At 46.4% G+C, this 25,387-nt stretch overlaps 1 protein-coding gene across 4 annotated transcripts in view; it reads right to left on the bottom strand.

Moving 5' to 3' along the window:
- HPCAL1 (hippocalcin like 1) overlaps positions 1 to 23,367 on the bottom strand; it is a 65,381-nt gene extending 42,014 nt beyond the window's left edge. Inside the window, exons 1-3 of one of the 4 annotated variants that reach the window (XM_065835439.2) lie at positions 23,088 to 23,367; positions 6,858 to 6,904; positions 2,292 to 2,419 (exon numbers count right to left, since the gene is read on the bottom strand). The gene's annotated coding sequence lies outside the window, so the exon portion shown is untranslated. The remainder of the gene's footprint in view (positions 1 to 2,291; positions 2,420 to 6,857; positions 6,905 to 23,087) is intronic. The other 3 variants (XM_065835438.2, XM_065835437.2, XM_065835441.2) reach the window with 3 other exon arrangements.
- Positions 23,368 to 25,387: the final 2,020 nt, after the last annotated feature.

Here is a 25,387-nt window from a genome sequence, read left to right as displayed (position 1 = left end):
CATCCCAGAAAAAACAGCAACAAGGGGCTGATGGTCACACATGCTTCCCCTGGCAATGGAAGCTTCTCTCTGCAAAGGACCAATCGAGATTCTGATTGCTAAGAGACACGGATTTTGGTAACCCAAGGGCAGTATTTATGTATGTTGAATGCTTAGCGAGAAGAAAACAAAACTGTGTGGCTTAGCTCAGACCTCTTCGCTCACACACAAAAAAAGCTTGCACTCCACTAGCCCCACTGATGCTCCACTGGAACTCCACCAGAACATCATGCTGGAGGAGGGACGTGTCTGGACACAACAGCAGGTTTAGAGGCAACACTTGGTGGTGTCAGGGGAAACAACAGCAAAAAACCCAAACCAACAGCAACAAAACAAAACCCCAGCAACCAAATGAAAAAAGCCCCAAAGCAAGCCTCCAAACTGAACAGTTTAATAAAGCAAAGGAGCCCAAGCCCCTGGCCACAACAAGAATACGGCAATGAAGCTACAGCAAAATGCACAGACCTGTAAGCCTATAAGTGGTTAGCTAGTTAAATGGTTACGTTTGCCACTGAAACATTTAAATTAAAATACACGTTAAGCATAAAAAGGGGTACAATGAATGGAGGGCATTTTTCTTTTTAAAGACAAATTTATTAGACAGGTCAAAACCCTCAAAATAGGATGGAGTTTTGAGCCTTCACTTCAAAAAACCTTTTAATTAACATTCAAAAATTTTCCCTGCCTTCCAGCCTGGCTATTCTGAAACCCAGCATGCATCCCACATCAAAATTATTCACATATTTTATTATGGCAAAACTGACAATTTACATTCATCTGCCCTAAATGGTGTAATGGAGATCAGACCTCGCCAGCAGATTTCCACACCTAATACAACAGCCCACGGCCAGCGGGGAGCAGGACCGAAAGCCTTCGCAAGCAGCTGGCTGCTGTGCTGCACCGGCAAACCTACAGCACCTTCTCACCCCTTCCAATGGACGTGTTGTACCTCCCACACGGAACTGTGGAGCATCAGCCACCACCACTGGCTTCCTTCTGTGCAAGGTAGAAATCAAGTAGCTATTAGAACTTATTCTGCATTCTTGATAGTTAAAGAGAATGCTGTAAAAAATTCACATCAATAAACAACTGTTTCATTTCAAATGAATGTCTGAGGGAGCTGGAAACACTCACTGCATTTTCTAGTGGGCTGAAGCCCTGTGTCTCCATGTATGTTCACAAACAACTGGGGACCACGTTTGAGACAGCCATGGCTGTTCCTGGTAGCATTTCCCACGGCTTGTCTGCTGTGTTCCCACCAGGATCCTGGTGCCTTTGGGTGCCATGAGCCAATTAGAGCAATAAAGCCGCTTGCCAGCTGGGTTGCTGGGGGATGCCGAGCCCAGGAGGATGCCTGCAGGCATGTGCACATCAGCACTGAGCTGCTCCACCACTGTCAACCATCACATCTCCTCCCAAATGTCAACAAAGGCCAGTAAGACGCCAGGAAACCCCCCAAGTGCTGTATCCCCCGCCCCAGAGCAGCCCCACGTCCCAGCACATCCTGGAGGTGGGATGTTGTGGGTGGGTGATGTCTTTCCCACTGTGCTCCCCAGAAAGGGGCTGCATCCAAACCATTTGAGGGAAACAATCCCTGAGTCAGTGACACCCTTCTAGGGCATTCCTAAAGCACCAAAGCAGCACCATGAAGCCATTTTTGCACCCACAGCCAGAAACAAACCAGTCTGACTTTCAGCAGTCGCTCCTCGCCGCTCTGCAAACCCCGAGACCTGTCACAAAGGAAATTAATTTTGAACAACTTCAGAACATGAATATTTGTCCCAGCTGAGAGGAAAAAATAAATAAAAATCACACCTCACTTCCTGTTGCATTCGTTCTCCAAGAAAGGCCATGCTTTTTTTTCCTTCCCCTCTGGAAATGCAATGGCTGGCAGTCTGTCCAACCTGCAGCGATGCAGCTGGACAGACATGCTGTCCGTAGATAGCTGACTGTACCCCTCAGCCAACCTCAACCCCAGGGCATACATTTATTTTTCCTTTATCAGGGCAGCAAGCTGCTGTAAGGTGATAAGGAGAAGAGGAGGAAAGGATCCACACCAAATTACCACAATTTTTTAAATTAATAGAGGCAGGGCCTGAGAGAAAAGCCAGAAGGTGGAGGGACACAAGTGTTGGTACAATGTCCACGGGAGGGCTCATTTGCTTGAATTAGACAACCCTGTGAGAGCTCGGACAGATAAAACCGACTGTAACCCCAAGGTAACTCCACTGAGCATCCCCAAACACACTCACCCTCTTACACCAAAGCTTGTCCCAGCAAGTACCAAGTTCCTGACCATAAGCCAAGGCACCCTCTTATTTTATTCCAGGCCTGGCCAACATGATGGACATCACAGGAAAAGTAAAAATTTAATGACTCACTGCAGAGGAAGGGGAAAAAACAGTCAAGTTCATGCATAATCTTTGCAGTTCTTGCTATGGACAGGATTTGTACAGCCATGTTGATTTTCTATAAAAATAGTAAATCGTATTGCCCCCACGCTGCAAGACCAAAGATTCACAGTGATACCTTAATGCAGCTTAAATAAAAATAGCACTACCTGAGTCAATCTGAGCATGATAATGCTTTGTAATCCCACACCATTAGAGGATGAACAGTTGTATTGCAGTGAATCAACATGAGATACTTGCATTAGGAGACACTCCTTCTTCATGCTATATAGCAAGATCTACACAAAATGCAGAAGACAGGTGGTGTTTGTAGGAGGCACAGTACACAATGGGGAAAAAACAGTACTATTATAGAATAATCCAAACCTGGTACCCCACTATCTTCCAGATTGGAAATCTTGGCTAAAAGCTTACATTTTTAAAAGCAAAGCCTGCTTTTAATTTTTCCCCATCACAGTAAAGAATTAATAAAATGTTTGAATTGTGGAAGTTTTTGAAAAGTGGGCAATCCTGAAGCCTGTGTGCACCCAGGCAGAAGATTAATTCATAAAAAAAACTTGGATGAAAAGCAGTGTTGCACATTCATTCTGTTTTTTTCCTTAATATCCTTGAATGAGCAAACAGTGTATATGGAAAGCAAACACGTAATACAACACAGAAAAGCCTCAACAGTGAAAATACTAATAAAACCTATTTATAGTAAAAACATAGAAAACAAAGACTCAAATAGCAATTTTTGAAGGTGGTAAGGAGGAAAAATGGAAGCTTTGATTAGTGACACATTAAACCATTATAAATTCTTAATTACTTTGTTACATAAGCCACTCATACAAGGTACCTTATTTGCTCTTGTGCTCCCCAGCTGTTCTTTTTTATGACACATTTTCCAATTAATTGCACTTTTTTCTTCCCCCCACTGCGGTATAGTCATATGTATAGCAGACATCTGGCCCTTGCAGCTTCCTCCAGAGGGTTTTATCAGACTGTGGGGAAAGGTAACAACACTGAAAGGTCTCCCTTTCCCCAACACAATTTGAATCCTCAAACCAGGGAGTTTTCCAAGGCTGCAGTGCAGACGATGCCCAGGGAAAGGGGAAAACGGCCTCAAATTCCCCCTTGTCTTGCCTGCTCCCTCTTCCTCCTTCTCCCTGGTGCTCAGCCCGACCCTGCTACTGGTTTTTGCTCTCCTCAGAGCCCAGATGTTCACAGGGAGGGTAACCCCATGGGGGCCTGGATGTGGGGACAGAGGTGGGCTGTGGGGAGGGCAGGGAGATGCTGGCAGCAACAGCAGAGGGGGAGCCATGCCACAAGGCATTGAGACTCAGGGATAAGGATATTTCGGTGATGGAGGATGTTCTAACAATGGAGAAGGTCCCAGAGCCAACCCATGGAGAGGTGTCCACGATGCATTTCCAAAAACATCCCACCACCAACAGCAAGAGCATCCACTGATTTCGATGCTGAGCCACAGGTGGTCCTGAGGCATCTCCAGAAGCCCAACCCTCCCCAACTCCATGAGACCACCCATTCCTTGCAAACACACCGGTTACACAGGTTTCAACTCAGCTTGCAGTTTAAAAATTAAATGTTTTTCAAAGCCAGTTTGGTAGGACAGATCTGCCAGCCTTTGGCTGCAAAAAGGTTTCACTTCAAAACTCAAGTCCTGGATGTTGCAGTGACGCACGCCAGTGCTGGACTGGAGGAGCCCCATTTCAGCTGCAGAGCCTCACATCCACACAAACAACAGGCAGTCTCTGCTGTCGTTCACACCATTTCACGTCCTGTCCTCTGCCACAGAGGACAGCTGCTCACTCAATCTTTCACACCAGCACAGAGGCCACAGTGATGTCACTGCTGCGGCCCCACCGCATTGTGCCTGGGTCACAGACAGTCCTCATGCCCACATGGCATCTCCAGCCTCCAGGCACAAGGTCCCCAGCAGGACTGCGAAACACACCAAAGCACAACGGGCCCCAGCACGGGCACGGATCTGGCCGTCCTGCCCCAGGCAGCCCTGACGCGGGTGCATGTCCTACTGTGTGTCTGGCTTCCTGGGCCCCGCGGCTCAGAGCTGCTTATGTGCTTACAGGCAGAACCGCGGGTAAGTAGCTTGCTCCGTCAGAGCCTGCAGTACCCCATCAGGAGAGCACCCAAGTGCCTGGTCCCCCTTTCCCCAGTCAGCATCGTCACCTCCAGGTGTGCTCAGCTGGGATAAAATTCAAGCTACATTCAGGCACTTGCATGCATATTTTGTTTTCATGATGCTATACTTTGCTTTGAAGCCACCCATGCGCCACTGGCCACACATGCATTTTAGAAAATGCCCAGCTGGCTCAGCATTGGTCTAGTGTCAAATCTGTCTCTTAATATACGCTAAACATGAATTACCAGACCACCGAAAGGCTCCACACAGACTGTTACACTCTGGGGATGTACCTTCATACTGGTACAGGTCATCTAAATTCACAAACTGGAACAGAGGACATGCCTGAATTCACAAAGGTGAGGAGGAATATGACCACTAAAGCAGCCAAAAGGTGATTTATAAACACCCAACACCCATAAACTCTGGTTGCAAGTGTACATCAGGAGCCCACGTTTCCCCAAAAGACCACAGGACCTTCATGCTTTTGAAAGCACTACCCAAAGGGACTACCCAGGAAAAAGAAACATTAACTACAGCAAGCACAGTCTGGAGTATCAACAAGTGGTTTTCTACTTATAATCTATTCAGGTGCCACCTGAAACAACAAAAGAAGAAAATTCAATTGTAAGTACAATTTAAACTAACAGTTTCAAATTGCCTGGCCTTTAGACACATGGTATTACAGTCACCAACCTCATACTCCCCTCTGCCCTCAGGAAAAGAGAGCTTGATGCATCTTTCAACATCTCAGAAAGATCAACTGATGATTCAGGTCCCCATACAGCAATTATCAGTACCAACACTGGGCAGGTTTATAATACAGATCCGATCATAGCTGCGGGGCTGGGGGAGAGGAGCGGTTCATAAGCTGTTACTCACAAGAGCATTTTGGCAAAAGGCACATGGGGTTCATGATTTAGCCTTGTAAGGCTCATGTTTTAGGGACATAAGCCTTAGCCAGAAGAACCATCTGGGGTTAAACTAGCTCCCCTTATACAGAAAACATGGATAACGCAGATTATTAAGCAGGGGACATCTTCTTTGATAAAAGACATATTTGATAACAAATACATTTAAGGGGCATTAAATAAGCCCCCTATAAATGCTAAATAAGCATTTTATGGCCAAAACGAACACGTATTTAAGGTGTACACACGCACAGTACTACACACCAAACCTCAGCACGGTCCCCTGGCCTGACAAGAAACAAGCACAGATGGCTACATTTCAGCTGTATGGACACTTCAAATCAACCTGGGACTATCTGTATCAAAAGGTACCTTATCTATAGAAAATACATTGTTTTGGAAGAAGGGGAAGTCCATTAGAGATTTGGGGAACATTGACCTGTAGTTCGTTAGTCAGTCTGAACACAGAAGAGCTCTAATAACTTTCATCCTGTGCACTGGGGAAATGCAACTGAAGAATAAACTTCCTGAGCAATTAATGGGTAATGATATACTTTGGTTAATCTCACTGGAAAGAAATATAGAGCTGAAAGAGGAAACAGCATGTCTTTCTCTAGAAACAACAAAAACAAACAGCAAAGGGTGCTAGAGCAGTGTCCTGGCTGGCACTCGCCAGAAGAGATCAGCTCCACCAGAGGAAAATAAATGGCGCTGACTTACATCAGCGTAAGAGGTGACTCTCTCAATGCCACATCATCGGCATTTCTTAGCAATCTCATTCTCCCACAGTTCTTTACCAATTTAATGTTTCACTTAGTTACAAATAAGGACCTAATGAGGTGCATACAAACAAAATACATCAAAGTCTTGGGTGTGCGCAGGACAAAATCAGTCACATGCGGCAGAGATTAGCACGAGTTATGCAGCTCATTTAACTCTCTGAAAGTTGCATTCCTTTAGATTAACAAACTTGGACAGAACAGAAGGAATAAACAAAACTAAGGTTGCTCTCTGACACAGAGAAACTTTGCTCCACTGGATAGTGTAGACTTTTATTAAAAAATAGAGCATAATTTGCACAGATTTTCCCCAAAGTCAAATATTTAAAACATTATAACATTTCTTTCACTAATCAAGTCTCAGAAAATTCATTTTGGTGCAAATGTAAAGCTTAACACTTTGGTGCCAAACCCCTACCCAAAAATCAGCCCTGTCAGCTTTAAAATAAAAGCATGCCACAAGCTCGGCAAACACAAATTTCTGCACACAATGTAGAACAAAAAACAATATTTTTATTTTCTATTACTAATTTAAAGTGTGCCTTGAAAAGAGTAGGCTCTGGAAAGTACTCACCACCTATCTTGGAACCTCTTCAGAGAAAGTCCACAGGGCTTGATTGCCTGGAGGAGAAGACACAAACCAAACATGCTTTACATTACAGCTTCTTTCTAAGTGACAACCTTCCCACCTTTTTGGCCTTACCTGTGAAACTAATTTTCCCAGCTGAAAAATAAACCAGAATTAGTCTAAACATGTAAAAACCCTGCTCCAGTTCTTACTCTACACTGAGAAACCACTTTGTTGCCTGCATTTGCATTTTATTCTTTGTCCTGAAACAGAAAAGATCTCCCATGTTGAAAAATGCACGGATTTATCTCAAATTCAGACAGCAAATAATTCTGGCATCGAAAAAATTGCTGAAACCACCATCCCTACTTTAAATCTTTTTTGTAAAACTCATCTTACAAAATAAGTATCAAGTTAAGATTCAGGAAGTTTGCTAGGTTTATACATCAAAATATCGCTATGTGTAGATCTAAAAATAGAAGAAAAAGAAATAAAACATGAGAGAGATAGTTTCAAGTCCTCTGGAGCCATTAAGCATTGCTCTCAAAGGTTAGAAATCACTTCTCTTTCCGTTGAGTATGGTTCTCCAGAAAGCAGAGGATAACAATTTGCATCCCTTCAGCATCTGCCAGCTGCGAATCCTGAGGGTTTATCAGTGCTTAAGGAGTGACATATGAGAGCACCAGGGGCTCACCTGCTCCTGCAATTCCTCATCTCTCAAAGTCTGCAGATTAGAAAATCGAAAACAAGCAATTTTCTCCATTCCCACCCTCTCACAGAGCTGACCTTGATCTCCCCTACCACCAAGCATTCATCTCCTCCAGCCCAATGTCTCTAGCCCCACCATACCAGCTTCTTTCCTGTCAGACCCTTGTCTGACCCAGTAACCTCAAAATATCTGCAAACAAAACCTCAGTGGGTTTGGGACCCTATTACAGGTGCCTCCAGCCCACCCATAATACAAACGTTTGGTCTCCCCAATGCAAAACTCCAGCCACAGAGACCCCAGACATTACCAAAGCCTCCCAACCATCTCCTTCAACACTTCACCATCCCTACAATAGGAGTTTCATCCTTTCATGGTACTATTCAAACTCATTACCACTTGCCCTAACCCCCACAGACATGAGGCAGAGGTTACACATTTGTCTCCTGGCAGCATTCCAGACACTGCAAACCTGTTGTGCCAATCCTTCACCTTCTCTCCAGACCACACACCCAGCCAGCTTCTTCCCATCTTTCCTCTTGGGTCCTGTTCTTCAGACCCCCGCCGGCCTCTTCGTTTCTCCGCATCTTACCCCAGATGCAGGTGCCCACGCTGGTTCCAGCACTCTGGTAATGCCAAAGCACCAGGAGACAACACAGGACACAGCAAATCCATCCTCCTGTTTATGGAAGGCTCTGTTTGCAGCTGTTGGAGGAGGATGATACTGGCAAAGCAGTGTGTGACCCACTATGATCACAAGATGCTTTTCAGTGGAGCCCCTCCAGCATTCCCAAATAGTCTGTGCTGCCAACTCATTCACCAGCAATAACTGCAAGCCCACGTTAGTGAACACAAGAGGTTCCACTTAAATTTGAGAAAGAACTTCTTCTCAGTGAGGGTGACAGAGCACTGGAACAGGCTACCCAGGGAGGTTGTGGAGTCTCCTTCCCTGGAGACATTCAAAGCCCGCCTGGACACCTTCCTGTGTGACCTCACCTAGGTGTTCCTGCTCCAGCAGGGGGATTGGACTAGATGATCTTTTGAGGTCCCTTCCAATCCCAAACATACTGTGATACTGTGATACTGTGAATGATGGACCTTCCAAGCTAATTTCCTGATTTTGTCCAAAATTATTTGAAAATCTAATCCCTCCTCCCAAGTGCTTGTAACTTCCCCTACTTTGGTGCTACTTGTTGAGTCTGAACGAGTGTTTTATCAAATGCATCAGTTACAATGACCCAAGCCACAGGGTCCGCCTCTGCAAACCCTACCCAATAGTTCTGAGCTTGATGACATACTGGATGTAAGCCGGAGCAGAGTTAGCACACCTGCATTGCACCATCCATAAGGCGCAAATTGCACCAAAATTTCTTTTCCCCAGATTCCTTCTGAGAATCAAAACAGTGCCAAAAAATGTAACTAGGACTGAAGTACATCATCATATCATCCGCTCTCCTTCTATCCACAAGACCTGTTACCCTGCTGTAAAAGGAAATTAGGATGTCTGACATTATTTGTTCAGAATAAGCCATGCTGACAGTTATTCATAAGCACCCAGAAAAAGATGCCTAGGTAGGAAATAATTTATTGACTTCCAGGAAAATACTGTAAAAAAAGTCAGGCTGACTCTACTACAATTCCATCTCCTTCTTTTTAAAAAATTTAGTACTATTTTTTTTTTCCTTTTCATTGTTATGGAAACCTCACAAATTCTCCATACATTTTCAGAAATTATCACCCAGAAGAAACTGAAAAGAACCAAAGCCAAGCAATCAGCTGAAATCCAGCTCCTGCAAATCATGAGAGTGAGACAAGTGCCATGGAGGTGGGTTTGGGGCCCACAAAACAAACCCTTCCCTAAGGCCCAGAGACAATGGAATAAAAAATGAAGATAAAGAGAAAAACCCTTAACTGAGTGCTCCCTAAGTGGTTCCTTTCCTGTTTTATCCTGGTATCTTCCCTCATCAGTGCAGATGTGAACTACATCAGTTTTCTGCTCAGAGGAAGAAAGATCCAAGACTCCATGAAATTTTCTATTACTCTTGAGATCCCCAGGCAGGCAAATGTTGCAACCTGGCAGCAATACAAGCATTTAAACAATATATTTTAGCTTCAACATCTTTTTAGGAAGAAAACCTAGTATCGTCATTTTATACAGGGATGGATGTTATCTCTTTAAAGTGCCAATCTGATAAAACACAATGGAAAGGCAAAGTAAGGATTGAACCCAATCAACGGCAAAATAGGAAACAGAAAGCTCTTATGATTTCTCTTATTTGTGGCTGGTACAGCATCATTGTGCCTTCCCCATTCAACAAACCTTACAGGATACCACAAGATTATTTGGCCATATTTCTGTGTCAAAATAAATGGCATTTCCCAGTCCCTGGCTAGACTCTGGCATCGCAAAAGACTTCTGGAAAGAAACTGGCTACTTAAATTCTTATAACCATACAAAACCTTTGCTCCACTCTGAGGGAGTAGCGGGTCACCAGTCAGCACAGGTTAATATCTATGCTAACAGCACATGAAGTATTTAAATCCACTGCCAATTAAAAGTAAGGTATAATTGAATTAGCAGAAGCAACTTATGGCAGAAATTCAATTACAAAGCAGAATTAAAGGAAGAGATGTCAGTAACTTTTGGAGGCTGGGCAGGAAGAGGTGAGTGCATCGGAGCTGCTAGCAAAAACCTTAAGGAGGAGACTGCTCCAAAGAATCATTTGTAAAGATCCTCCTTATAAAAAGAGCTTCATTGACAGACTGGGGAAACTAACATGACAAATGTTTTTTTTCAGACCAAGCTTTCCGACAGTCACACATCACCCACCCCGCTGCCCCCATGGGCACTGCAGCTCTGCCATGTCCTGCAGCGTCCTCAGACCTGTCTTCGCTTGCACCAAAATCAGGGCAGACACCTTTATTTTTCTCTTGTCTCATTTTCCAAAGTGATTTTAACCTCATTCCTTTGCTTCGAGTCACAGACATTATCTATAAAGTAGATTCCTTTCTATGTGATGGAGAAGTCTCAAGTGTTGTGGGCATTTTTCTTCCTTTAATGGCCACTATTTTACCCTGCCCTGTTCCCCTTTGGCTGATACTATCCTTGATCAGTCTCGATGCTCATTACTGATAAGGCCCTCCCACACCTCCAAGGTTCAGCTTTCATAACTGCATTAAGACTAATCAATACTGTCATTAACGTCGCTACATTTGTGGATGGTGTGATCTGCCTGCAAACACTACATGCAGCAGTGGAGATAACCCCTGGCGCTACATGAAGTCTCTGCTATCCCTTATTTGCAATTTAGTTTTCAAATAGACCCTGCTATTTTATAAAAATGTGTTGGTGTTTATTTTCTCTTCTGTTTTTCTTGCAAATAAGAACTGGTGAGGGCTTGTAGGACACAAAATTTTGCAGCCCCCTTAAACGTGGGTAGCAATAGTCCATGGACAGCAAAGAAATTAATTGTCCTGTAATTTGCTCTGCCATTGGGCTTGATGATCGTTGTAGGTCCCTTCCAACTGAACTATTCTAATTTTCCTCCGGTCCCTGCCAGCCAGCCAGCTTATCAGCCACTACTGCACCTCACCTTTGGCTGTTGCACTTCTGCACACACTCGTGGATGCATCCGGAGTGCACGTGTAGCCGTGCCAGCTGACAAACTGTCTGACCCATTCCCCCACAGCACAGGCTCTTCCCACTCACCTCTTGCTCCCTTTCTCCTCCTCATCTTTCACACCAGGCCCAGAAGCCACCACAGCAGAGCCCACCCAGGAGCTCTCGGAGATCCCACCTCGACATATTTCTCAACCCACAGTGCAAGGAAACTCCCAGAGGACTCTGTCATCCAGGTTTGTTTTCTTTAAGGTTGCTACATCCCAGAAAAGGCATCGGCCAGTTCACCCTGTCCATCAAAGGGCTGTCACTACTCAAGGTCATGGCCAACTTAAGTCCCAGGGATAACTGACACCACTCGGCACAGCTTAGAGCCCAGATGTCAGCACAGCACAGGCTCATTTCCCTTGGCTCCTGGGCAGGTTTTCCAGCCCATACAGAGTGCTAAACTAGAGATTTTGACACTGGCTAATTTTCTCCTCAATACTCTGCTATGGCTGTGCATGCCCTGAGGGGATGGTACTTCTGCGGGAGATTTCTGTTGTGTCAAAAGAATAAACTGCTGTCCCTCCTTCTTTCTGCCTCAGGTACAGGTACTGGCACCTCTCCCGTTACCATTTCACCTAAGCAAGGTCCTTGCAAAACTCCCAGAAATGTATTATAATCTATTCACTCCAATAGGAAACTGACATACAGAGACCCTACAGGCTCCCCAGGAACACCTCAGGAGGCGCACAGTTAAGTCAGAGACTGACTGTTAAGTCAGAGATTGAATGTCACTCTCTCAGCCCGTGGACACCAGCCAAGGCACAAGTGCACCAGCTCTGGTAGCAGACAGGAGATACCTCCCATACCTGCTTCCAGCTGTCACCACAACCATAACACCACTGAATCTCAACTTGAATGCATCAAGCTGGGCATACACACTACAAGGGTCCCAGAGCCCAAAAACTCTCAGTTTAAGTTCGCAGTAGTCACTGTAGCAAATCACCACTTCTCATAGGCAAGACTGTAACCACACGGGTGCCAGAGCACAAAAGAAACACCAAGCAGGTACAGCATCAGGAAACACCAAAAGGGAGGAGTTCAAGACATTCCTCGGAGGCCATCTTTGCTTATTTGGAGCACCTCCTGCACCTGAACAGACTTGGGCTCCCAGGAAACTTTGATTTCTCATGCTGTAAAGCAGTCTGCATTTTCAGAAGGTGTGCAACTCCCGCCAGCTCTCTGCCTTCAGGCTTTCTCCCTCTGCAGTTTTTTTGGACAACTTCCCAACACAAGTTTTTACAACCTGAAGCCTGTTGCAGCATCACCAGTACCTACATCTGCTCACGAAGCCACCCTGATGCTGCTTAGTGAATTTAACCTGTAACAGTGAGGTGAAATGCAAAACTGGGTCCACCTCTTGGCAGAGAAGACAGACCAATGAATGGTAGATATTGTACCATCAAAACCAAACAAACAAACAAAACCGACAACAAACCAAACCAAAACAAAAAACACGTCAGGGAAAGTGAGACTGCTGGGTGTTGCGGGATAGTCCTGTAATTTCTGCCTCAGCAAATGACTGTTTTCCATCAGTCTCTCTTGGCACTCACGTCAATCAGGTAAGTCAACAAGTTCTGAGAGCATCACAAGATGTTTACCTGGTTGCTTAAATGCAAACTGTGCAGGACAGTAAGAGACCTAAGTCTCTGTCTGGAAGGCTGTTGTGCTCCTATCCAAGCAGGAACATCACGCCTTAGCTGTGAGACGTCAGAGTTGGGCTCACAGGAGTCACAGAAATCCTATCAAAGTAATGCATCTATCCTCTCAGTTTTTACTGGGTGATTTCAGGAAACACTCCATGCTGCCCCACACATCTCCACTGCATGTCTGCCATGCTGGAGCTCTCTTTACAGCATAGAAACACTTGGAGTACAATCCCAAAAGCTTGGATCTAAATTAGTAGATTAGGTCTAAGTGAGGAACTTGTTCCACATCTCCAAAAACCCCACTCTGAGCATTTCCAAGGGTTTATTTATTGAACACAGCTGCAATGTAGTGGTTATACCATTGACAGAAGAACAGCCTGAAGTGTGCAGTACAAGAACCTTATCTGTGGCTGATGCTATCACAACACAAACAGTCACCCCTGCAAGATTCTGGGGAACAACAGGGAAAGCAACAGAAACCGAAAGAAGCCCATGCAAAGGAGAAACCTCCGCACCAACAAGGCCCATCATGAAACACATCATGGCCTACACCGCCACAGATTCATCTCGGGGGAGGCAGATGCCATTCCTCTGGCTTTTGAGGAGTTTTGCTCAAAGCTGCAGCACATCGGTTTTGGCTCCAGTCCCTCCTGCTAACAGACCCTCTCACAAGTTGGCCGAGAGCCTTTGGCTACTGTGGATGTCCATGCCATGATGCCCCGCTTCTGAGGAGTGAGGAAGCTGCACAAACACCTCCTCTTCCCACTTCAATGAGTAATTAACATCTGCAGTCCTTAGTACAGTTTTACATGAGCAAAGCTATTTGGCTTATTAAACACAGCCCACATTTCGGTTCCAAAAAACCAACTGAAAGGAAACCACAACATGGTAAGGAAGCTTTACGAATTCAAGGGTAAGCAAAGGCTTTTTCAGGACAGCACTAGGGCTACAACTAGAAGCTAAGCTGGGTAAGTTGATGTTATCACAGAACTGATTGCCAAAGGAAGCTGTATAAGCTCATGGACTGCACTAAATTCCCCTAGAAGTTGCATTTGCATGGAAGAAGGAAAAGCAGGTATGAAAATTCAAAGACTCCGCCAACTAAATGCATTACATTTTATTTAACCTTATTTAAATTGCCAAAGCAAGATTAATTATTTTCACTTAAATATTTTCTCTTACTAAATTACAGGGTGGTTTTGGTGGATTTTTTTTTTCCCAAAAAGACTATTGACAACAAAAACATACTGTCTGGTCTGACTTGCGCATCAGCAAGCAACTGGGCACAGAACAGTGCCAGTTATTCACTCTATTTCCTCTTTTAAACTTTTTTCCAAAACAATTAACTAAATTATGTCATTATACGTTCATTGTCCGGGAAGTTTCTCTCTTCCCCTTTTTAGCCTCCTTTTCAGTTGCATTTCCCTGCTCCACAGGATGCTGTAAACTAAACATCACATTCAAGTTGCACAATAAAGATTTGGGAGGAATGGAGTGAATAAGGAAGGTCATGGGAAGGGAGGTATCTGCTAAAATAAGACTTCCTAAGCAGCTCCACAAGACATAGTTTCAACTGCCTTTTATTAAAGGAGATGGCAAATTGTTATCATTCAACATATGAAGTGAAGGGATATAACAGACCAGTAGTTGAAATAGTACAAAAATTTTCCAAGGACTGAATGAAGCCAGAATTTATTCAAAAAACAAATTACAGTGATAAATGCTGTTATGGTACAGCCAAGATGCCTCATATAACCTTAACACTCTCTGCATGTTAGAGCTCCTTTTACACTACATAAAACCACACTCCAGTTACAGAACATGCAGCTGCGTTTAAATTATCACAAACTAGTGCTGCTCCTGGGCAGATCATTTATTCATTTAAAAAATGTACACATTCTCATATGCATAATTACAAGGGGAAAACCACCTTGAAAGCAAAGCAAAAACCAGATGCACTGGTGTCTTAACCTCTAGAAAGCTGGAAAAGCAACATTAAGAGCAAAACTTCCTGCACATGCCAACCACAGCTTTAGAGGCTGTAAAATATGAACCTCAGGTAACAAAAGTTTTTTCCAGGAGGCTGATGGTCTCCCCTGCTGCGCCAGTTCAAGCTGCTGCTTGCCAGCAGACAGCCCTCCCGCATCCCACAGCTCACCCTGGCACAGGCTGTCCCAGCACCACTGAGGGATGTGGAGATGGGCTTCGACCAGCAGCAGGGCTCCCTGAAACACAGTCAGGAGAAGCCCTCATCAGGAGCTGCAGAGACACCCAGATGACAGCGCTGGAAGTCCCTTCCTCTTTATACCAGGTGGAAACCATGACCTGCATGAAATCAGGCACCTGGAAAAAGACTGACAAGTGATCAACCTGAAGTCTACACTTTGGGATCTGTCATCATTGCCATTCTGGTTAGGGATTTTTTTCCTCTCCTTCCACTGCTGACTGACATTAAGAAGCACATTTAAATGGAAGCTGATAACAGGAAGGAGGAGTCTGTCATCTCCATGGCTTGGTGTGGACAGCAGGGTGAGCTGGGGGAGGAGAAGACGCAAGTGGTGGCAAATGGGCACCCTGCAGACCCCATGCTACACCAGCCACAGGCTCTGGCCAGAGCCACAGAACCTGGCACAGGGATGTGACAAATGCTGTCAGAGAAAGAAGTGGCATCAGTGGCCAGCCCTGAGGAGCTCAGGCTGCAGCACCACCTGCACATTTTCCTTGGGTCAGAGTCTGCCCAAACACTGGGCATGAGGCAGCAAGTGGGCTCTCATGGAAAGCAGAAAGCACAGGATTATATTCCTCATGATATTTAAAAGCCATTGATGGTTTGTCTTTCCATCTAATGACTGTTACACCAGGAGGCAGGCTCATTACAAACCCTGAGCAGGCATTAATATTCATTAGTCAGCCCTGCCTTTCAAATGCATACAGCTCAAGAATATTAAAACTTCTCCCAAAATGTTTTTGCAACCCTTTAATGAAACTGAGTAAGCAATGCAGAGCATTTTTGTTAGAAATATGCCTCCTCACCAAGTGCAAAAGGCCATCAAGCCCATTAATGAGGCATACAAGACCCCAGCACCAGCTATGGGCATGAAACATCTGAAAACAAAGCTCGGCACCAAGATGCAGCTAACTCAAAATGTCCCAACATGAATGGGACTAGCCAACACCCGTCTGTGAAGCTCCTGGCCCCCAGAAGACAATGGTTAAGCCAAATGCCAAGGAAGAAGATCCCTGAACATGTCCTGCAACAATCCAGGGCTCTGGAAATAGCCAGCAAGGGCACCTTCACTTCTAAACCATGCCTTCTGAATTACACCCATAAAAACGAGCACTCAGTGAACTCACTTGTTTCTGGTGCTATCAGTTTGTAACAGCTTGCCTCACTTACAGGACAGGACTTTTGGAAAGCTGCGGCACACACCTTGCTAAAAGCCTGCAGACAGCCCCTGTTGGGGGTGATAAAAGACACGGGCAAACACCAGGAGATCTGAGAGAGAAAAAAATCACAGTCAGTGCGGCTGAGAAGCTCAGATCCGGCAAAACCCGCATGCAGCAACCCATTTTGTCAGAAGAGAGATCCCCTCTGGTGACAAGCACAGCGATTGCTTTGGTTCTTCACTTCGGAGGATCCAGCGGTACCTTAGCAGGCATTAGCAATGGGATTTTCTTCTGCAAAGACTCGTCTTCTCCTCCCAGCTGGGTAGGGCGATGTTACCAGAGTCAGAGATTCCTCCTCCTGCAGCTGCAGGCTGCTTTGAAAGGATGTTCACCATCTGAACAGGATGAGACAGGCTCTTTGCTTCTTCACAAAGTGCCACCAGGATCAGGAGGTTTCCCACTGGGACAAGCCTGGACAGATCAGTCAGCCTGCAGGTTCAGGGCATCCTTAAGGAGATGGGAGAGGACGACTAGAGGATGCATTAAAAAATGAAGGATGCTCTCCCCTCACTTTGCAGATCTCCTGAGAAAAGCACAGCTCTTAGTAAAAGAGCTTTAGGGCCAGTTTTAGGAATTAATGCCATTTTAAGAAGCACGACATGAGCAGGACAGAAAATTGTGGCTGGAGTCTACAGTCTCATTTGTTTTTAGATTATTACTACAGCACCAATTACCCTCAGCTGGAATGAAATCCAATTTCCATTAAAATAAAAAAAAAAAAGAAAAAAATGTCCTGTCCTGACAACCTGAGAAAGGGTCTCAGTCATTACTGAGAGTGCAACACCCAGCAAACCCCCTTAGTTGGTGAGTTACCAACAGCAAGGGAGCTACCTGAAAGGAAAAGGTCTCCCACAACTGATTTCAGTAGGTTTCTCCTTGTCAAACCTAAGCCAAGGAGAACAATTTGCTATGGGATTTGGGGGAATCAGGTTCCTTATACCAGGGACACACTTGGCCTGATATCTGCCACCCACCACTGGATGTAGCCATCCAGGCTTCACTGCAGAAAGCCAGGAGAGAGGTAGGACACTGGTACATCCTCAATCCCAGTTTAAATGGTTCTGGCTTTCAGAAATTTGTCACAAAAATATGACTGTCAAGTATATGAATTTCCAAGCCCCACTAGATTTTACATAAGTGCCTCCTTCAATAAACTCTTACACACAGAAGCACCCGTTTTCTGGAAAGCCCCCCAGAATCCCTCTGAATCAAAGCTGACATACATGAGCTCGAGAGCAATAAAACTCAGCTCATCAAAAATCAAAGCAGTGCCTTTTATGCTGAGTCCACTTTCTTCTCCCCACACCTCCATACAGCGACTCCAGCTCTCTCAGCACAACAGGAGCTTTAGGAGGACAGACACCAGGGAGAGAAGACAGAGAGGTGGCACGAGACAGAAGGGTATTGACCATTGAAGAAGAAACTCGAATGAACAGCAGAAGCCCTGGCTTGCTCCTAAACGATGCTTTGACCACTCTGTGGAGAGGCCTGTGATACCCACTGGCCAGGAAGCCCCTGCCAGGTCTGCAATCCCAAGACCAAGTTCTAAGCTACAGCCTTCCCTTCAGCTCTGGCGAAGGGGATATAGCATTTTCAAGAGTATTCTAACATATTTAACAGATGTTGCTTCTAGGCCCTTTCCCAAGCACCACAAAGTACGCTTGCTTGCTTTCAAGCACACATTTCGTAATTCAAGTCAGTGCTAATGGTTATGCATCCACAGCATCCTCCCTTGTAACACCCACTCCCCTCTCACGTGCAAGCAGCTCTCATCAACCAGCCCCAAACTATCTTCCAAAGGAAAGTCTGCTTCTCCCTAGATAAGTTTCAAGAAACACAAAGTGGTGTGTTTGGAAAAACAGCACTTACCTGGTAACAAAAAGAAAAAAAAAAAAAAAAAGCTTCACTAAAGAGAAAATGGAAAGGATGCCCTGCAAACACTAACTGGCTTTGACGGCGGCTATCTGCAGCACGACCAACAGCAGCAAGCTTTCCCTCCTCACACCACGGGCGAGCTGCCAAGAACAGAGCATCCTGCGCACAATGCCCTTTAGAAATAAAAAAAGAAATGTGAAGAAAAAACCCTGCTACCTCCAAGCTAGCCTGCGCGAAGCAGAGGTGAAGAAGAGCAGCATAGGAGGAAGGCTCACAGCTCGCCCACACCCCAGCTCCCAGCCCCCCCAAGGCATTTCTTTTCCTCCCGCCTCCCACCGCTACCACCCCCGCCTATTCTAAAATGACTTTGCATGAGCCACATGCCAACATTCAGGCATCAGTGAGATATATTTCCTTATCCCATGCCCAAGCTATACCATCCATCATATGCTTGCATTTTCAAGAAATTACAAGAATTTGAGGTTTGCACACCAGAAGATACACACGTGTGCTCCTTCTCCACAGGGCACTCACTATGAAATGTTTCTTGCGCTTCCACTGGTGGGAAGTACACTCCCGATGCTGGCACGCTGCATGGTTGGGGAATCAAAAACAAACCCCTTTGCCACTCTGACTAGTCATTATGATAAACCCATTGTCCAAAACAAAAACACATTTTAATTGCTAAACCAGCTGCCCAAGTTCAGCTGTTGCTCTTGGCAGGCAGGTCAGGATCTCAGTACGTCTCATGTTCAGCAAGCACCTCTGTAGGTGCAAGCCATGCCCTCCACCCTTGAAGTCTCCAGGTGTCCCTGTCACCCAAATCCAGTGTTTTCCAAGCCAAGCAGACATTCAAAGGGATTACCATAAGCTCAGAACACCTCTCTGAATACACTAATATTATAGCAACTGAAAGACTAGCAAACATCCTTTTTTTTTTTTTCCCAGTTGTTAAAGATGCATCTAACCAGCTGTACCCTTTCCCATTTAGGCAGCCTGATCTCCCTTGAAAAGAAAGGGTAGAAAAATAAAATAAATCTAAAATATATGTGAAGACATCAAAAAAACTGGCAGAAGGTCTCAAAGGCTGGCGCATGAACTGTGTGTAACTATAGCTACATCTAAGTTTTGTTGCTGTTGTGTTTTTTTTTTCACCCAGACAGATTTCAAGTAGATTGTGTCGCTTGACACAGGCGGTTCAATCATTGGGAAACATGCAGAGTGCAAGAGAAAAGCTGTCCAGGTTGTAGCTGGCGTATTTTGCGCAGAACGCTTCTGGCGTGGGTTTCCACAGTATCTCGACTAACACAGATCACCAGGGAGATTTCCTTAAACTACTTGCTGCTTTCTTTGAGTTTAATAAGATACACACCTACAGGACAAGAAACATTGAAACAGACGAAGTACAATTGCCATCTTTTCCACCCTAGTTTTTCAGAGGTATCTACAAACCTATTGTGTGAATTATAAGCAGCATTTCTTAATAATAATAAAGGCATATTTCATGTAGTGCAATCCAGAAGAAGGGCAATATTTCTTAGATTATGAGATGAATCCCTCCCCGCCCCAGCTCCTGCCTTCTAATTCCAGTGCAATCAGCAAAGGAAAATGCATAATTCATCCCGCAGTCAATCCTGTGGGTCTCTCAGTCATTAAGCAAAATAACACTGAACTTCCAGAAAGGTCACATTTCCAGGAGGTTCAGCTGAAGAATATTCTCTCTTATCCACTGAAAGACTCAGGGAGGCAAGGTAAGGGAGCTCCGTCGTGCAGTATTTGCTACCATTGTTTAAGGATTCACAACTACTTTTCAATTGGAGTGCGACAACAGGCAGAAGATATTTATCCAGGGAAGTCAAGAAATGCAGAAATCAATGGGTTAATTAGCAGGTTAGCAAAACACAACTGACCCATGAAAGCTTTTATACAGCTAAAGGTTGACAAAGTGAAGACAATTGTTTGCATTTGTTATATTCTCAGGATGGTAGAGAATTGTTGGAACAACAGAAATTTCAGGCATTGATTTAAAACATTTTCTGATCATAAAAGGTAAACCCCAATAATTTTTCTAGAGCAAATCCTTCCACCATTCATGGGTAAGATCCCACACAATACAGTAATACAGTCAACATGAGCTAAGATAAAGCACCTCTTACTAAAATAAATTTAACTTCAGCTTGAGCTAAGTTCTATGAAGATGCTTAAGTTGGACACCAACCATCTTCTAATACAAAAACACAAAGAAACTGATCCCTCGCACAGACATTATGGGAAGCATTCTAGGAACATGAGGAAAAGCACATTTGAAAAACGAAAAAACGAAGTCTGCATTTCTTCAGTTCACTAGAAAAAACATATTGCATTTGTTACTGAATCTGACCTAAAAGTCATGCTTGTTGGAAAGACCAGTAGTCCTTTGGAAAAGCGTGAGAGCCTCCTCCCATGAGTATCAGTGCATCTTGCATACGCAGACAGCACAACCTCATTCCTAACAGTCTTGTGTCACTAAAAGCAAGGGAAAAAAAAATATATAGAATTTTATTTCAGACTGCCCCCTTGGCCTACCAGCACTCTTCTCTCACATCAAAGTAACTGACACTCAAAAGAACACTGTCTTGCTCAACACAAAAATAAAATTATGTTGCATGAGTATTTTTAATTGCAACAATTTCTAATCACAGATCACATGGTTTATTTTTTTTTCCTTTTTTTTTTTTTTTTTCCAGAGTCATAATCCAAATTTAATGTTGCTTGGTCTACAAAGTAATCTCTATCATCAGCTCTCAGCAACTGGCCCATGCTGTTGCCATGCCCATGAACTCAGGCAGCAGAACCATGGTGCCAGCTGCGACACACCGCGAGCAAAGCATCGCCTGCACTGACACAGCGACAGCCTCATCTGAGAACTCAAAAGGTTTGTCTACACTTGCACAAGTTCCTGCTGGTGCAAGCACCCAGCCGCGAGAACAAACCCCACTCCTGCAGCTAGCAGAACTCTTCTCAGCGTTGCAGTTCCCTGAATGGGCTAAGCTATGCCAAGAAAAAGCACTTTCTTTGCCAGCATAGCTGACTCCTCAGCAGAGCTGCTGCCAGCGTTGCGACAGCCACTCTACAGCGGCACGTGTTTTTTTTCCCCTCCTAGTTTCCTACGGTTCCGTCTCTACACAGAGAAACCCTAAATTCAAAGCAAGATACAAAGAAAAAACAGAAAATAGGTGTCAGGAAGAAGCAATCCATGCCCTGCTGGCTGGCCAGTATCTCCCTACCTGACCTAAAGGAAGATGTGTGGAGATTATCTGTCTTTTCCCCGAGCCCCACCACACTAGATGAAATCAAATACATGCAGTTGTAAGATCCTTTCACCTGAATCGAAGGGCTCCCAATCCAAGCACCTGAGAAGAGCCGAGGCACCAGAAGCGAGGTAGATACTTGTCCCCCGAGCAGTCAGGGCCTCACACGGGCTTCTCTCTGGTTCTGCTCCCCAGCTGCTGTGGGAAGCACCACTGATGCTGGTGGGACCCCCACACAGGACATTATCACACCAGTGGGCTGCTGAAATAGTCTCCTGGTCTTTGCTCGAGTTCCATAGACAGGAAGACCTTTTGAACATGAACCCATGTAAGTGGTTCCTATCGGAAAAACTGCAGAATCTTTTGGGGAGGGAGTAATTAATTCCTCCTTTCCTTCCTCCAGAGAAAATTCAACCTCCCTACCATATTTTCACTTGTGAGTGGGATTACAGAATAATGCAAAGTTCCAGTGCTTGCCTATATCTGTGAAAAAACTCACGATTTTGTCATAAAGTCATAAAATACTCAGCTGCGAGCAGCAGACACGGACTTACTGAACACCCAGCTGTTTTTCTCAGCAAACCTTTTCATTCCAGATGATACATTACACGACCTTTTCCCAACCAAGCAGAAACTTATTTGCATGGAAACTCATTTATAAACACACTTGCCTTGTTTTATCCCCTATTTCTTGCAATTCTTGGTACTCCAGCAGCTATTGCACGCCCAAGCCCCGCGCTCCGGCGGGTCCTCAGGCAGTCCGATGCAAACCCTGGTTGGCAAACGCCTTTGCTGCCACGACCTCGCAGGAGCTGGGTGTCCCCCCCTTATCTCGGGTTTAGGGAACTGGGGTGACCTCGACTACAACCATCTGGCCTCCAGCACGGCCCCAGACACCTCTCAAGGGAGGAGACAGCCAAAAAAGCCTATTTGCCAGAGGCAAATGCCAGCATCTTTCAGAGGCCGTTTGGGAAGGTGGCAAATAGGAAGTCCGGATCTGAAGGAGTTGACTCAAAGCGCCCTGCAACATTCATGCGGCGGGAACTTCGCCGAGTAAACCATTAACCACCATGAAGCAGAGCTGCGTAACTCCCTTCAGCATCAGGCAAGACTCACACACACCCCCGATACACACGCGGGCTGCATGTGTATAGGTACACGCACATATATACGTACAGATATACACATACAGAGAAAAAGACATATAAATACGCACATATATATATTTTTTTTTTTCCGAGGGCAGGGGAAAGCGCAGGCACTCCCCACTGCTCGGGGCGAGGCAGGCGCTGCCACCGCAGCCCCGCAGCGACGGGGCTGGAGCGCATCGCTCCGCACCCCCCGACGGCGAAGGGGGCGGCCACTCCGCTCCGCATATCGCGGAGCTGTAAGAGATGCGAGGAGCGCACCGCGCCCGCAACCCAGCCAGGGTCTTTCCAACCCTCGCTCCCCAAAAATACCCCCAACAAAATCCGGAAAGCACCCCCCCCACCCAGCCCCAGCGCCTCTCCTCTCCACTCCCCGCGGCAGGAGAGCGCAGCGCGGCTCTTCCGCAGCCCCGCCGAAGTTTCCGCGGGTGGCAGCGGGGCAGCCCCAGCCCCTTACCCGGCTGGCGGAGCGCGGTCCCCCGGCGGTGTGGGAGCGGCGGCGGCGCTGGGCGGGGGCGCGGCGGCTTCCTGGGAGCTACAACTCCGCGGCGGCGCCCGGGCGAGCCGCGCGCCTGCGGAGCGGCGGCGAGCGGGGAGGAAAAGAGGAAATGAGCGGGAGGCGCATTGGAGGGAGGGGGAGGAAGGAGCCGTCGCCGAGGGACTGGGGAGAGCGAGGGACGGAGCTCAACTTCCCCGGTGGGGCAGCGGGCGCGCCGGGGGGCGGAGCGCACCGCGCCGCTGCTCCGCGGCCGCCCCGCGGCGTGCGCAGCGCCGAGCCCCGCGTAGGGGCGGCCCGTCCGCCGCCGCCGCAGGCGCTCCCGCCGAGCCGGGCCACTTGGTATCGCCCTGCCCGCCTCCCCGGGCCGCCGCCGGGCAGGAAGTGCGGGGCAGCGGGGAGAGGCGGCTCCACGGGGCTGCGCGGCCGCGGGTGGGGTGCCTCCGCCCCGCGGCATCGCCGCCGGTCTCGCCCGCAACGTGGGCATAGGGAGAGAGTGGAAAAAAGTTTGGATTTTTCGTGTTTGCTTTTGTTTTTCCTTTTTTTCTCCTCCTTTTTTCTAAATCCCAGAGAAAATAAAAGATGGAGCAGGACTCCCGTGGCACCAGCTCACACCAGCGCGGCTGAAGGTGCCAAGTTTTCGGTGCGCGGAACGGCCGCTGGAAGCGAGCACAGCAGCCTCACAACACACCCCACGCCGCCCTACTGAGCAGGAGAATGCGGACAAGCCCCCCCGCCACCCAAAGTGTCACCCAGCAAGGCAGACAGCGGTACAGGTGCATGTGGTGCAGGTAAATTTGGTACCGTAAGCTGAGTCTGTGGCTAGGTGTAGCCCCACCCGGCTAGAGACAGGCACTGGCGGTTCTGTGTGAGACGTGAACTTAGACTGTTTACCCGTGTACCCCATCACAAAATGGAGGGCATTTAGGGATTGCTGCTAATCTGCTTCCCGAGGGAGGTAATAGGAAGCGTTGCTGAGAAATATGGCCTACAGCACAGACAAAGAAGTGAATCTTCCCATTAGGATATTTCCTGCCCACCCCCCACCTCAGCTCATGCCCAGCACATTTTCAAGTCAAAAATATAGGGAGAATTTAATAAAGTTGCCACTGTGCCTTATCGGTAGCTTTCAGTCTGCCTCCCCTTGCAGGAGACTAAGTGAGCACATTCAGTGCAGTCGCAAGATAAGAACTGAATAAAGCTGAAATCAAGGCCACACTAGGAAAAAGATACTTAAAAGATTTCAGCGACAAACCTTGGGAGGCAAGCGGGGGTGGGAACAAACAGAAAAATCCCACCACCACCACCGAAGCAGCAGTTTTTCAAAGCTTATCCCCGCACTAAGTCCAGCAGATTTTGATAAGGACAGGAAAAAAAAAAAAAAAGCACCAACCTTTTATATATAGTCCGAAGCTTGAATACATTGAAACTGAATACATAGATGCAAAGAGATGAAACTGTTATCAACAATAACCATTTTCTCCAAGGCCTTTCAGAAATAGTTCAGCCATTCTGCCAGCTTAAAAAAAAAAAAAAAAAAAAGAGATAGTAAAAATGTCAGCCCAAGGCAAAGAACAAGCTTAGAAACTAAAGAACCTGAACAGTTAAAACTAGAAGCAACTTGACCAGGAACATATAATGGAAAACTGTATGCAACCACCATCACTGCCAACTTCACATACTTGGAGCTGGGTTCTCCTTGCAGGAGATGATTACACGTGAGTAATCCCCTTGATTTCCCCACAAACCCTTCCCTGCCCAAGCTTTGCCCATGTAAGCGCAGTGGCCGTGGGGATGGGGCTGTGGCCCCTGCCATACCTCTCTGGGTGCTCTGCCGGGGAGGGCGGTGGCATGGGTGACAACTCTACCCTCCACCCAGGAACAGATGACAACTGAGCACGTACCTACTTGAGGCCTGCGCCAAGGCTTACAGCCCTCTGGTGAGACGAGGCAGTCTATGGCACTCAATCCCGCTTTCATTTTTAACATGGATTCAACCAGTAGCCTCAGCAGCAGCAGGTTTTCCTCTGCCCCGCATCCTGCAGCGTGCGGGTGGAGAGATGGGACCCACAGCTGTGGCTGGAGGCTGCAGTGGTTCCTTGCAGGGTTGCCCTGGTTCCATGGGGCTTGGCAGCTGGGAGCACCCTGCCCTCAGTTTGGGGTGATACTCAGGTGAGTGTCCCCGTGCTGCACTGTCCCCACCCAGCACCGTGCTCAAATGTTTCCAGAGGTGCCTATGCTGGGAGACTCACAGATGTTTT

Source organism: Patagioenas fasciata, chromosome 3 (assembly GCF_037038585.1).
Source record: "Patagioenas fasciata isolate bPatFas1 chromosome 3, bPatFas1.hap1, whole genome shotgun sequence".
Lineage (NCBI taxonomy): Eukaryota > Metazoa > Chordata > Aves > Columbiformes > Columbidae > Patagioenas > Patagioenas fasciata.
This window is presented reverse-complemented; position numbering and strand designations above follow the sequence as displayed.